Source organism: Nestor notabilis, unplaced genomic scaffold, assembly GCF_000696875.1.
Source record: "Nestor notabilis isolate BGI_N333 unplaced genomic scaffold, ASM69687v1 scaffold4596, whole genome shotgun sequence".
Taxonomy (NCBI): domain Eukaryota; kingdom Metazoa; phylum Chordata; class Aves; order Psittaciformes; family Psittacidae; genus Nestor; species Nestor notabilis.
Window position 1 is genome coordinate 23,947 of NW_009933220.1, and position 13,898 is coordinate 37,844.

Sequence of the window (13,898 nt, forward strand, 5' to 3'; positions counted from 1 at the left end):
TGATTTCACTGCAAGTTTTGCATCAGGAGAAGTTAAGGAAAAGCTGTTAGCAATCTTGCAATCAGACTAGCCAGCAAGGGACACCTAGCAAGTTAGCTCTCATACATACTAATGCTGTAACAGGTTAAAGGACCATGTGAAGAATGCCTACCAAGAATTACTTGAATAATTTATATGAAGATGAAAAAATTACATAGGTAGAAACAACATTTTAGTTTGTGTTCTTCCTTAGTAGGCTAGCACTTCAGATTATTTTAACTGAAACCCATTAATGCAAAAGTGTTCTTAGCTTTTTGTTAGCATTCCAATATAATTAGTCTCTTTTTATGCCAACTTTATTTTTCCAAATACAGTTGCCCATACTTGTGCTCCATTTGAAATTTAATAGAGTAACTCCCAAACAGTTATGTGTTTGCTTTCCACAAAGGGCACGATGGGGTCCACTTTCATCTTTGAGTGACTTTGGTGAGAATTTCATCCTTAGAGTTAAAACCCAGCAGTTCTATTATCCCCTAGATAGTATTGTTTTCCTGCACGTACATGTCTTGAGGAGTCTAGTTCTTTTTTATTATTTCGGGGTTTTTTTGCATTTGAGAACTTTTATTTTCTATGAATACACGTATTAAATGCTTCCTTTTAAAATCCAGTTTGCCACAGTAGAAAATAGGAAGAGCCTATGCCAGATTTTGACATGCATCTTATCATAGCAGTCAAACACATGAACTTTTTCCTCTCTTAATTGGAAAAACGTGTATCCTACAAAATTCCTCTTCCTAGCTGGTAATAAGTACTGCTGCATTCAGCATGGCCAGTCTGTTGTGAGGGGGGTGTGTGGAGGGAGTTGTGAGCATCAGGCTTTTTCTTGGTTTTCTTCAGATCATTTTGGTTTAAACTCCCTTGGACGGGGATGCAGTCCTCCTTACTCAACTTTTCCAAATGTTCTGCTCCCACTAACAAACTTGTTTCTCTTGTTTCTCAAGCTTTTAACACAGCATGTAGGGCTGGGTGGGGAAGAGGAAGAGAAGGATCTATTTAAGGGGTTGCAGCTGTACAATTTATCCTTGCTTTTAAGTGTTTCAACTCTTCCTCTCTCTGCATACACAGGTATGCTTGTGTGTGTGAGAGATATTATTTGCTCTTTGAAAGTAGTTTTCCTGTTTGCCCATTGGAGAGGAGCACAAACTGCTCTAAATACAAATGAGCTCATCTCATTCTGGTGAAAATATGTTACTTCGAATGAACTAATCTGCCAGTCAGTGCAAGCTATTTAGTCCTTACTAGCTGCACATTATAACTAGGTTTACTAGAAAGCTGTCAGAAAACAGAAAATCATTACTAGCAGCTACAGCTTGCCCTAGTGAGACATGCTAAGCCCAGCCTGCATATGCCACCCTGCCCCTCTGTCATAAGCTGAGTCAAGGGGGCCCGCTGACATGCTTACCTGCAATGCTGGACACTGAGAGCAAACAAAGGAGGGAGAAGAGCCACCTTTTTTCCATCTTTACCCGCTGAAGTTTTAGTAAATACGTAGCTCTCTTGGCCTGCTCCTGGCAGTGTCTCTGAAAAGGAAGTCAAAATGGTCTGCCCTGTGCAGACAGGCAGATGTGCAACATAGTCACGCTCATCATTTTAGTGTCACTTCAAAAATATGCTTCATTAAATGTGAAAGCCTCAGTTTCCTGCCAGAGCGATAGAATTAGAACATCTTGTGAAACCTTTATGTTGAAAACACTACCTATACTCTAAGCCCATGCTGAAGACCTGCATTTTTTTTACTTTCCTTTGTCTTTTCAGACAAACTCAGAGTAAGCAGTTTACTGTTTTGCGCTCTCTCAAACACTTGTTGTATGACTAAGGTTGAATATATGGTACATAGTGTACAAAAAAGCTGACTTTTTTTTTACCTGCTTCATTTCCTCTACTGTGTTAGTCCAAAATAGTTCAAATATACTATTTCCACATTCTCTGCACTCAGGTTTAAAGTTATGCTGGGTTTAAAAACCCCAGCATAACAACAAAACCAATGTACCTAAATTCAGAGTTTTCTAGCTTCACCTTATTTATTCTCTTTTTTTTTTTTTTTTTCTGGAGAAGGAGACCATCAATTATTTTGTGCAGGATGAAAAATTACAGCAGCACACAACAATGTCACTTGGCGTGGTTAACCCCTGTGCCTACTCCATTCAGCTGGTAGTTTAGGTAATGGCAGCATCCTCAGGCATGGACTGGTTCCCGCCAGTCCTGTGACCTGTCTTTATTGCAGGTCATGGGTAAATCATTCCAAACTGTCCTCGAAGCACATCACATTTCCATGAACTAGGCATACACCTGTCAGTGATGCAGCTCACTGCAGGCAAGTGCTATGCAAATTGGACCTGGTGTTGTGGCTTTTCAGAAAGAGATTTGAGTGCTTGCTTATCACACTTGTTTCCCCAAAACCAACATTGCAGGGCAGGACACCTCATTCATATAGCGTGGATGTACATGATCTGCTGGCTCTTCACAGTGTGGGATGGGTGTTTGGAAACGCAGCTGGGCAGGAGGCTGGTTGCCCCCAGTAGTTCCCTCCCTGGAGGCCTGAGGACACCTCGCCCTTTGGACTCCGGGAGAAAGCCAATCACAGCCCATCCATCAGGGCAGAGAAACCGCGCGTCATGGATCATGGAATAATAGAATGGTTTGGATTGCAAAGGACCTTAAAGATCATCTAGTTCCAACACTCTTGCCGTGGGCAGGGACACCCTCTACAAGACCAGGTTGCTCAAATCCCCAACCAACCTCACAGTCCCTCAAACAGGCACCTGTATCCACTGCCAGTGCCCTCCCAGCAGTGACTGGTCCATCCCTGGATGATCTGGGTCTTAACATGTCTTTTCTGAAACAACTTATAAGAGACCTGTGTTGCCTTTGTTGGCCATGTTCTTTAATGATAATCCTCTCTGTTGCTCAGGCAAGGCCTATGGAAAGTGCCAGCTGCCACCTGCAAATTTCTTTCCAACCATTTTCCATTTCCTTCCCCACTGTCTGCTTTCACTGACCATGGAACTCTCCATAACTCCAGCATGCAAGACAGAGTTCAAAGTAAAACAGAAAAACCTCACTGGTCATTTCCTTATTTTATGCACTACCATAGATGCAAACAACATCTATACCACTTCCCTAATTTGTCCATATACAGCCTTTTGTTAGTGTGTTTAAGTAGGCTAAGGTCTTCAGCTGGAACAGCTAATAGTGCTGGCCAGGCTGCGATTAGGCCTCCAGACATATCTTTTGAGGATAAATGCTGCTGCCCAGTTCCTTTTTTGTTTGCATTGCTCCCTTACCTGAGGAAATGTGCTAAAAGCAGTCGTAGTACTGGATGACCGGGTTACTGCTAAGGGAATTGTCTCCAAGGATGAAAACTCTGCTTGTCACTCAGAAGTCTGACAGAGAAAGATCTGCCTCAGAGGATCAAGAAGTCCTGAAGTTGAAGATGAACAGAATATTCAAGCCATTGTAACTGACAGCCACAGAAGGGAGTAAAAATTATTAAAGATGTAAGGTCTGGTTTCCAATTCAGAGCAGAGAACACAAAGAACCCAGAGATTACCTGCAGATACTAGAGTCCAAGAAAATTGGACTTCAGTTTAGAATTTGGGCTTTCATTAGTGAGTGCAGTTACCTTAGATTCTCCTGCTGATCAGTTCATGTAAGGTTTGTACCATGAGAGAATGTATTTTGTGTAACATGTGGAAGAAAAAAAAGTCTCAGATGAGCCTTTTTATTGATCTGAAACATGTATCACAATTCAACAAGACAGCCCAAGTACCATGTGGTATATTCAATAGCCACAGAAATTCCTGAGCAGCTTGTTTGAGTTAGAAGATAGCTATGTCTTGCTCTTAGAATTTGTTTTCCCCCCTAAAATAATACCCTAAAAATACTGCTGCCACGTTGCATTGTGTTTGCTGAACACAGCCACCCAGCGCTGTTGCTCTGTTTAGTGATGAAAGACAAGAAAGAAACCTCCTAGCTCAATGGATTTTTATTCACTTCAGAAGTGTGTTTTGCCCCAATTCCTACCTTAATCCCAGAGTCTGAAATAGTCATTCACCCCTCTGCTGACATTAATGTCAATGAACAGCTAAGCCCTGCCTCTGAACATTACATCAAGAAATACTTCTGAGACACATCACTTAGTCTACTGGCAGGGACCTGTCTCTTCTCTGGAGCCAGACATGAGGTCCCACTCATAGCAGTGCCAATTATGATGAGAGGTTCCTCCCCACCAACCCTTTCCTAAGAAGTTACTCACAGGCAGCTTGGTAGGTGCCACAGTGGGCTGTTACACACTGAAGGGATGAGAAGAGGTGCTGACACATGCCCAGGGACAGCAGACCTCATTGGTAGCTGGAGGGAGGACATATCTGTAACTGGCTTTTCCTTGATGGGGCAGCTGCAGGGATGTTTGTCTCAAGAGGTGGGATGCACAGCTTTTTCCATCATGGTACACTTGCTGCTCCAGAGAGACCCAGAAACCACTGCAAGGCTAGGAGGTTTTAAAGAAGAAGAGGCTACACCCAGACAAGCAACATGTTGTTAGGACGTACGTGAACCACAGTGCTTTGTTTTGGGCTGGGCAACCAGTTGGCCCAGCTGGTCCTCCCCTGTATCCTAGGTGGTGACGGCGCTGGCAGGAACTGATGGGCTATGAGCGTCACCCAGGAAGGGGCCCTGACAGTGCAGAGTGGGGCTCTGCCCACTGCCTCTGCTGCCTCACGAGACATTTTTTTGAACACTACAAATGACTCTTTCTATGGCAATCACCCCTATTATGCTTCATACTTGCAAAACCCTCGACTGCAACTGCAATACGATTCTTCTGCCTCAAGTACAGTAAGCTGCACCTAAGAAGCAGAGCTGCAGTCAGTCCCACAGAAAAAGAAATCTTGATCTCCAGAGACAAATTCAATTATTCACAAAGAGTGCCTTTTCAGAAATGCTAGTGTGTGAGCTGTTCCTGCCAGAGGCGAGGATGATTACCCTTGCAGACTGGTGTCCTCTAAACATTGCTTAAAGAAAATGCTGCTCCCCAGTGAAAGGAAGATGGAGACTTTGAAGCAGGAATCTCATTAAAGAGTAAACTAACCTTTCAGGTTCACTTGGCGCTTGGCACAGAAACTCCCACTTTGTCATTGTGGCTCGGTTTTGAACTTTGAATACCATCCTAATAAAACTGTAGCTGGCAGGCAACTTTGGCCATGGCACCTCATGGAGGGGTGGCTGATGGGGTGGCATGGGTTGGGGTCAGTGTGGCAGGGGACAGTGCACTGAGGTGGCAGTGGTATCCCCACTGGGCTTTTTCAGTAACCTGCTTCCTCTGTATTCCCACCCTTAGCTCCTGTGCCTCTCTCCTGCTTGCAGCACTGCCACTACTAGGTGGGGAGGAGAGAGAAGGGGGTTTCTCACTCTGCTTCTTCCTCCTCCTCTCGCATGGCTACATGAACATGTCTGCACGTTGTGTCTGACATATCGCAGCCCTATTTTCTGCCGGGGTGTTTAAGCAGCACAGCAAGGCATATGTGCTTCCCTCTCAACAGCATTTTTTCCAGCTGAAAGATTTTTAAAGATCTGAACGAACTTTTTATCCCTCCTCTCTCACTGACAGCTTGGAGTAAGGGAGAAAACCAACAGCTCACTCCTAGCCGTCTCCCTGCTCCAGCCTGGCCTGCACTGGCACTGGGGCTGCTCCATCACCTTCCCAGCTCTGCTGCCACTGCCCCCAGTGCCAACACTAGCAAAATTCAACATGGCTCTATCTACAAATGTTTTGTTTGCCATTACATCCTACAGATATTCTGGAGCCAAATCCAACTGGATGATGGCTCTTTAATTATGCCTTTAGCTCATTCCACTTTAATTATGCCTTTAGCTCATTCCACTGGTAAATAATTGCGTTCTTCACTTTGAAAGTAGGAAACTTGCTTTTGAGTGACTTTAAAGCACTCAAAGACAGAAAGTCAGAATGAATGCATAGGCAAGGACTATAGCCCTAAATCCTCTCTTCTTGCTGTCTGTGGGAAAAATCTCTTTGTGACTGCCTCGTGTTTAAAAAGCCTTTCAGATAAGGCAACAGGATGCAGGAGGATCACAGGGAGTGATCAAGTGCTGAGTTCCTATGTGTGCACATCTCTGTCTTTCCATTACTGTGATATAAGAAAGGGACTGCAAAAGGTGGCAGCAGTTTTTCTAATTAGAAGGCCCAACTTACAGTTTATGTTTCAGAGAAAGAGAGCGTACATTTGGGGATAAATGGAAAAGAATCAGCTCCCTCACCTTCTCTGTCATTCCAGCCAGAGATCCCTGCGGTCCTCTGCTCCCATTTAATGCCATTTCTGGTCGGTGATGGTCCATCAGGGTAAGTATTTGAACATCACATTGTGCAAAGCGCAAGTCACTGAAAAAGCAGAGTACAAAAAGCTCAACCAATGAACAAAACAAAACAAATATACAGAATGTCTACCCAACAATTAGACACCAATGAAAAACACTGCATGGAAGCCCCCCCAAAAAATTAAAATAAATAAATAAAGACTCTACAGGGTTACTGCTTTCAAGATGAAACAGAAGGCACATGTGAGACCAGCCCTGCTTTCTTTGGTTGCCTTCTCTTTTCCAGCTGTAGCAGAAACTGTGCTTTCCCCCTGTTTTACACAGGGTTTTTCACTTGTACATCTCATCTTCCACTTCTTCTAAGAAAACGTTTGTAAGTAGGTTAATAACTATGCAACAAAATGTAATGGCACCCATAGCTTTAAAAAAGGCGTTTGTTAAGAAAGGGTAACCCACCGCCAGTTCTGGGAATCATTTGCTGATGTTAGGCTACCAGGTTGAGGTTTCCACTGAAGCCCCCCAGAAGGGCCATGTCATTCCCTGGTCACTTTAGCAGGAGCTTCAGTGACAATGCTTGAAGCAGCTTTCATGAATCATGCCAGCAAGAGAGAACAGCAGCCTGCTTGAGAAAGGCCTTTCCGTAAACACGGCTTTATCTTGAGGTCTGCATGAAAGAGAGTTATCAAGATGAGCAATGGACCACTCTATCAGAAACAAAAAGCTTAGGTTCACACCAGAGTGCTGTAAATCTAGATGGGTTTTACTGTGCAGACTAGCTCTAATGGATATCTTTCCCTGATTAATTTAAATTCTTCCCTGTTATTGTATGCAAATACCTTCCTGCAGACACACAGCCGCCTGGCGAGAGCCCAACACAGCAGACTGGTTAGAAGCCACCACTGAAGAAATACAGCAAACAGAAAAGATTAAGAGTGTGAAAGTTAACTTCAGATACAGTAGCAGTGACAATCTGAGGGCAGCAGCTGTCTTTCCATTATTAAAAAATAAAACAATTTACAGCAATAAAAGGCCGAGTTACACTGACACTGAGAACCACAACTCGGATTATTATTTTTTTTGACAGAATACTTTGAAAGCATCAGATGTTGAGTTTGTTCATATGAAGTATCTTTGTAGCCCTATAAATACCTTTCATGCTATCAGCATGTCAGAAGCAGCCACAGAAAAGCGAGGTATCTCTCCCATCACATTCACCATCTATTAAATTGCCCACTATACCCTAATTCTACGTCTCTTTAGAAAAGGTGGTGAAGTACAAATGGGAAAAGCAAAGCAGAGGTTGTTCTTCCTGTTGAGCCCAACTCTGCAGAGAAGAAACTATAACTCAGTGAAGCTCATGTTTGGACTCCCAGAGTGGTTTAGCTTGGAGTCTTGCAGAGCAGGATACCTCACCCAGGTCCTGGAAAGGTGGGGTTCACCTCCAGAAGGCAACACAAAACTAAGTACACTTTATGTGAGTGTTGTGTCAGGCAAGTGCTTTCCTAAACCTGGGTATCTCAGTAGAGTTTAACAGCCTGTAGTTAGATAGGATAAATATTGGACAGGAGTAGCTGGAATATAAAATAGAGAAAAGGAAACTTCTGGGGTATTTTTACATAATGTTACTTTCAGGCCATAAGCGGAGTACTAAGCTACTTCAGGTGTGGTTCCTTTTGGTTCATTCTGTGCACAAAGGCGTAATGTGAACCTGCCCTAACGAGCCTGCAAGGCCTTGTTAGTGCAGCAACGTGAGCTGAACACCAACCTCCTTCCAGGGTACTCTTAGCCAAGCAGCTGAAGAAAAGGTTGGGGAATTAACATAGTTTTCAACAGATGACACCTCTTCCAGCATTCTATATGAGCTCCTAAACTTTTAACCACCACTAAAATTAAGTAAGATCCCTAGCTTTTAGTTCATTTGTAAGGGTCACCACCCATGTAAAATAACATTCAGTTTCCAGCTGAGACTGTCGCTTCCTGAAGCAATACTAGGAAGGGCCTGCACTGCTTCTTGTTTCAGTGAAGCATCATATCTGTACTAGTGGGGATTTAAGAGTCAGTGATCACACATTTGTTATCTAAAGCAGAGAAAGGATGATCACTTCAGGAAAATCTCACCCCAGTGTCACCTGGACTGGAGCTCTGGTTGCGAATCAAGAGTAAGCTGGTAGTCACGTCCTCCAGCCCTCCTCCCAGTTCAACCCCTTGTCCTCGATACTACTTCCATCCTGGCCACTCATGTGTGACCTACTTGCTCCCAGGAGCCCACTTGTGACCTACTGACACATGGGCACCACTTGGCTGAACACTGCTCCTCCTCCCGCCTGAAATGAGGTTATGCTTTAACTTCTCCACAGCTGATTAAGCTCAGCAATGCTGCTAATGGCAATGAAATCATTTGAGACCTCTACCAGAGCAGTTAACTTCTATTTTGCATGATTGCCTCCATTTTTGAAATGTATATGCAGCAGTTCAGTGGGTTTAAGGGCCTAACCGGAGCACTGTCCAAGTAGATGGGTGGCCCCTGGGTGCTTCCAGACTGTGTGTCCCAAAAAGAGCACCACTGTGTAGAAAAGGAAAACCACCTGTGTTCCCCAAGTCTTGTTTCCCAAAAGGATAAAGCCACCTTCTGCCCCTTGGAAAATCAATGATTCAGTAAATTAATTTCAGTCTGTTACCATAATTGGATTTAAAAGAAAAAAATGAAGAAGCATCTTGCAAGACTTTCCTTAAAGTCAGTAAACTGGAGAATTGCACTGCGACTGAGCACAAATCAAATACTTCTAACGGTATTTGACATTCTAATTGCAAATGAGGAAAAAATTCTCATTACAGAACTTAACCAAGTTGGCTTACTGTGAATCAGACTCTCCAGAGGACAATTCCCTCCCTACCCCCTGCTCAGCTGCACAGCAGCCGGAGCAGCAAACATCATACAAACTAAGGCAGCCACAGCCATTACCAGTCATTCTTTCTCCCTTTAAAATTACACTGACTCACACAGTGTATTTCTCTAACAGATGCTACAGTACAGCAAAGAGCTTGTCAAGAAGGAAAATAAAGCCCAGCAGAGTTACATGAAAAAACAAATTTAGAAGTGCCATAGATCTGCTTGCAAGAAGCTGGATCAAAATCATTTCAGGTTCATTTCAGTGATTTACCTGAATACACCAGAGACATATTTGCTTGCGGTGCTTCTGGAAAGTCTTGGCTGTGTCCTTCAGGATGCAAGAGAAAGTACCAGGCCTGGGGATAAGTATAGCTGACCAGCTGCTCAGAGTACAGGTACAATTTTAGAAGTCTGATTTAATATCTTGTTCTACCAGCAATGCTTGTGGCTAAATGGGAAATAAAACTTATCTACCCTTATTAGATTTGGGCTGTAATCTCATATCACCCTCAGATATTGGACTTCCCTGGCAGGCTTCCTGCTTTGCACTGGCTCTATTTCCCAGGAAGCTGAAGAGCACAAGGTGGATAATGAAAGAAATGTAAGTTCAAAGAAAATTCATATATAGTTCAATGGTTTGAACAGTAGAAATGCTTAACAACCCTTATATGAAACAAAAAGGGAAAGCAGCAGTCTATGGATAGGGTGCATTCACCCAGAAGAAGTGTCTTATTATACTAACGTGGATTCTGCCCATCTGAAAACACTGGGTGCAGTGAATGTATTCCTTTGAATCCTAGGAGGATTGCCTACTTTTCCTGTACAGAAAAAGTTCATGTCCAGCTTTAGGGGATTGGCACCTACATCATACACTAGCTGCCTATAGGAAAGAACTAGGATTTTTTCAGGGAAGTAATCTGCTGTTTCAAAATGGACAAGATATTGAACAGAGCAAGTATATTAGCTATCTTACGCTTAGAATTATCTATAAAAAATACTAACCAAAAAATAGCTTAGGTGCAGTTGGTCTTGTTTTAACACAAAATGAAGAATTAGATCTCCTGACAGGCTCTCCAGCATGTTTTCCTGAATTTTTTAGCAGTCTTTTGCTATGGGTGACCTTTTCTTCTCTCACCAGAACCATGTTTTGTTACCCCCTGACTTGCTCATCATGCAGTAACTCAAGTATTTGGGAAGTTCCTCTGGAGAGGAGGTCCAAAGGTCTAGGAGAGTTACCTCAGTAAGACCTCACCTGCCACCTCTCGAAGGCAGGGTGAAAACCTGGAAAACTTCCCAGTTTGTTTTGTTATATAAACCCCTCACACTAGTTCTCAGGAAAAAAACTTCACCACCCAACACCTATACAAAAAGACACAAGTTCCCATGTTAACAACAACAGCTTTTTCATAGGACCTGAAGCATACCTAAAAGCTTGAGATTTACTGGTTCACATTTTCTAGGAAGCAGAATTTAACAACTAACATTTAAACACCATGAAGAAGCCTATATTTTGTTTTCCTGGTCCCCCATGCTGTGTACTTTCTCTTTGGGAAACTGCCAAAGTCTGTCTCAGGAGGTTGTTATTTTCCTCCAAGAGACCAAAATCAATCAATCAGTCTGTGGCTTGGCAGCACCGGAACAGAAGATTAGGACTCTCAAGGCAGATTATAAACACAATCCCCTCAATTAACTTCTCTAGGATGAGCTAGAGGTGGTTAGATCCTTGTTAAGTCAATTATTAACACAGATGGTCAATGTGCATATTTGTTATGACAAATCGTATTAATTTCAGGTACAAAGCAGTAAACCCAGAGAAAGGCTAAGAAGCAAAGCTGCTGCCCTGCCTGCCAGTCTACTGGGGACAAGGTGCATGGAGCCTGTTTGGCTGCTGCCACATCCATACAGCCACTGCCTGCAGCCAGGACTTTTCCCAGCCCCCTTGGCTTTCAGCATTTGAGACCCCGCACCCTGCCAGTCCTTCCTGAGATACATTATAGAGATGTCAGTAATGGAGAAGGCTCTGAATTACGCAGCTGATGATGTGGATTGTTGGGGTTTTTTTAAGCTACTAGTTTGCATGCCAAGGCTAGTGCTCTTGCTTTGGAGCAGGGAGACAGGCTGGGTAGGGCACTCTAGCATTGCCTATCACAAAGTCTCCTGCGATTCTCAAGTGAGAAAACCCAACACACACCCATGGTCCTTACTCTTTGCATGAAGAACCAGTTGAAGGAAACATTTTATACCTGCACACTTTAATCCGTAGCTATGTAACTCTCAGTCAGTTTTAAGTGGCCAATTTTCTGGGCCTGAAAAAGCTTGCTAGCCTACACATGTAATTGCAGGTGAAAAGCAGGCACCAAAAACTTCTGCTGAAATAGCCCTGATTTTCCTGCCAGTGTTACATCATCCCCAGAAAGCCCTTCCATAATATGCCATTGCATTTTTAACAACTGAAGTTTGTCTGTCTTCTTCCAGACTTTTTCAGGATTTAGCCTTAAAATGATATCAGCTAAAGTTAATCTTACTGCAGAAACCAGTTACTTGTCAAGAGAACAGAATCTAAGCATGCAAGTCACACTTTCGGGGTCTCAGACCCTGCACATAAGGATCAGTTTTTCTCTGCTGATCAGTGTCATGCCTATCAGGCAGCTTCTTCATCTGAGTTACGGGATCAGCCTCTCTATTTGAAAAATGAAGGCATTCACATCTCTGCCAAAGGCGGGGAGGGAAGAAAAACCCTTAACGCTGAGCATAGATTGAATTCCCCTTCAAAAGTTCAAAGGAAAGAAGCTAAACTGTGACCCAGAAAAACTGAAATTAGTTTAAAAATGTCCTGTTCTATGAGACAGCACTATGCCCATGCTCCTCAGCCGGCAATAATTTATTAAGACTCCTTCCTGCCTGAACAACATGTAAGGGTGGCTAAATGAGGAACAGCTCTGGCAGGCAGTACCCTGCACTGTCCTATTGAGTAATTAACATGGTGCCAGGCAAGTGCCTGATTTAACCTTTTGTCAGGCTTCTGCAGTGCCTGTAGTGCCTCACGTCGCATAAGATGCTGGCAGTACTGCTGACCCCCAGAAAAAGCCCCAAATTGCTCCCCTGTAAAAGGCTAGCAGATGGACCGGCTCTGGTGGCTGATATACTTGGCACAGCCTGATGAGTAACTGGGAGCAACCCAGTGAAGAGAGGGAACGGCTGGCAAGTAGCTGGAGACACCCCGATGCTCTCAGCAAGGAAGATGGCATGTCAGCAAGACCCACCCATGAAATATGTGACTGGGTAAGAGTGGTGACAGCTTAAGGCCAAAACTGATTCTTGCATTCATCCATCTGGATAAATATTTGTTGCTGTTATGTGTGCTCACCAGTGGGAATACATGGTAAAAACATTTCTAATTTGCAGTGCCTTCAAATGCGTTCTAGTCAGGCTCCCTTCTCCAGGGGATAAATGACATTTATAAATCCTCAATCTTTTTCAAACTTCAGGTATTACTGCAGGTGAAAAATCAGAGTATTTGTACTTTAGCAGCCTGTTAGGCGCCTGTTGCCATTTGAAGAAGATTCAGATATATACCTGCAACCTCAAGTCAAGCTCATCTTCCCAGTGAATATATAATTGGTACAGGTTGACAATGGAAAAAGGCAATAACGTTTTTTGTGAAAAGGTAATCTATCCTATCTTATTAATCTTTTCCTCCCTGGTTTTGTGTTAGCACCCTTCCTGTCTCTTCAACACCCCAGCTTTACAGGATTCAGCATCTGATGTGTATGACCAGGGTTCTTACCTTGCACTGTTTACTGCTAACAGTGGTAACGTTTTTCTTCTTACACTTTTTAATTCTGCTCTCTTCGTATAGGCTAAAGAAGCACCAGCCAGACCAGGAAAGCAGGAAGCCTAATTATTTTAGCTGTGCAACTAAAATGATGGAGTTTCTTAAAGACTACAACCGAGATAAGAAGCTGCCTAATAAACAAACAAGAAGGATGCCTGTTGTCCATCAGAGGAGAAATTGAAGCCTGGATAAGACACTTGGGGTACTTTAAGACAAAGCTGTGCAGACTTGGAGAAGTCCAATTACAGCATCTCGATTTATATGGAGTAAATTGAAGACAGAGCTGATAGTGAGCAGACCTGGAATGAAAGCCAAGCACTTGGCAGAAGGAAGTGACTGACAAGGAAATAGAGTTCCCTCTGTAAAGAATTTATTTAATTTATATAAAAGAAGAGCCCAAATCCAGCCTTTAGACAAGCATTTTTACGGTGCTGGACCCCACCAGGTGCAGTGTTGCATTTGCTATTTTTCAGCCATTCTACTGAATCAGGAAAGTTGGAGATGTCAAATCAGACCCATGCTTAAAGATAGCTGAGTAAATTAGGATTCCTAGCTGGGGAGTAGAAGGCGGAAGGGGTGAGGACAGCCTGCTGAGCACTAGTTAGGACTAGCTGGTGATTTCAAGCAGCCTCCCACCGCCATGCTGGTAGTGACTGGTGGGAGAGGCAGCTTCTGGGGAGAAAGCCGCAGCCGTGGCTGCACATCAGTGCTTGGAAAGTCCAGCACAGCTTTCTGACAAACAGGGCTTGAAGCATTCATCATTAGAGAGACAGCACAGTCATGAAGATTTTGTCCATGTTG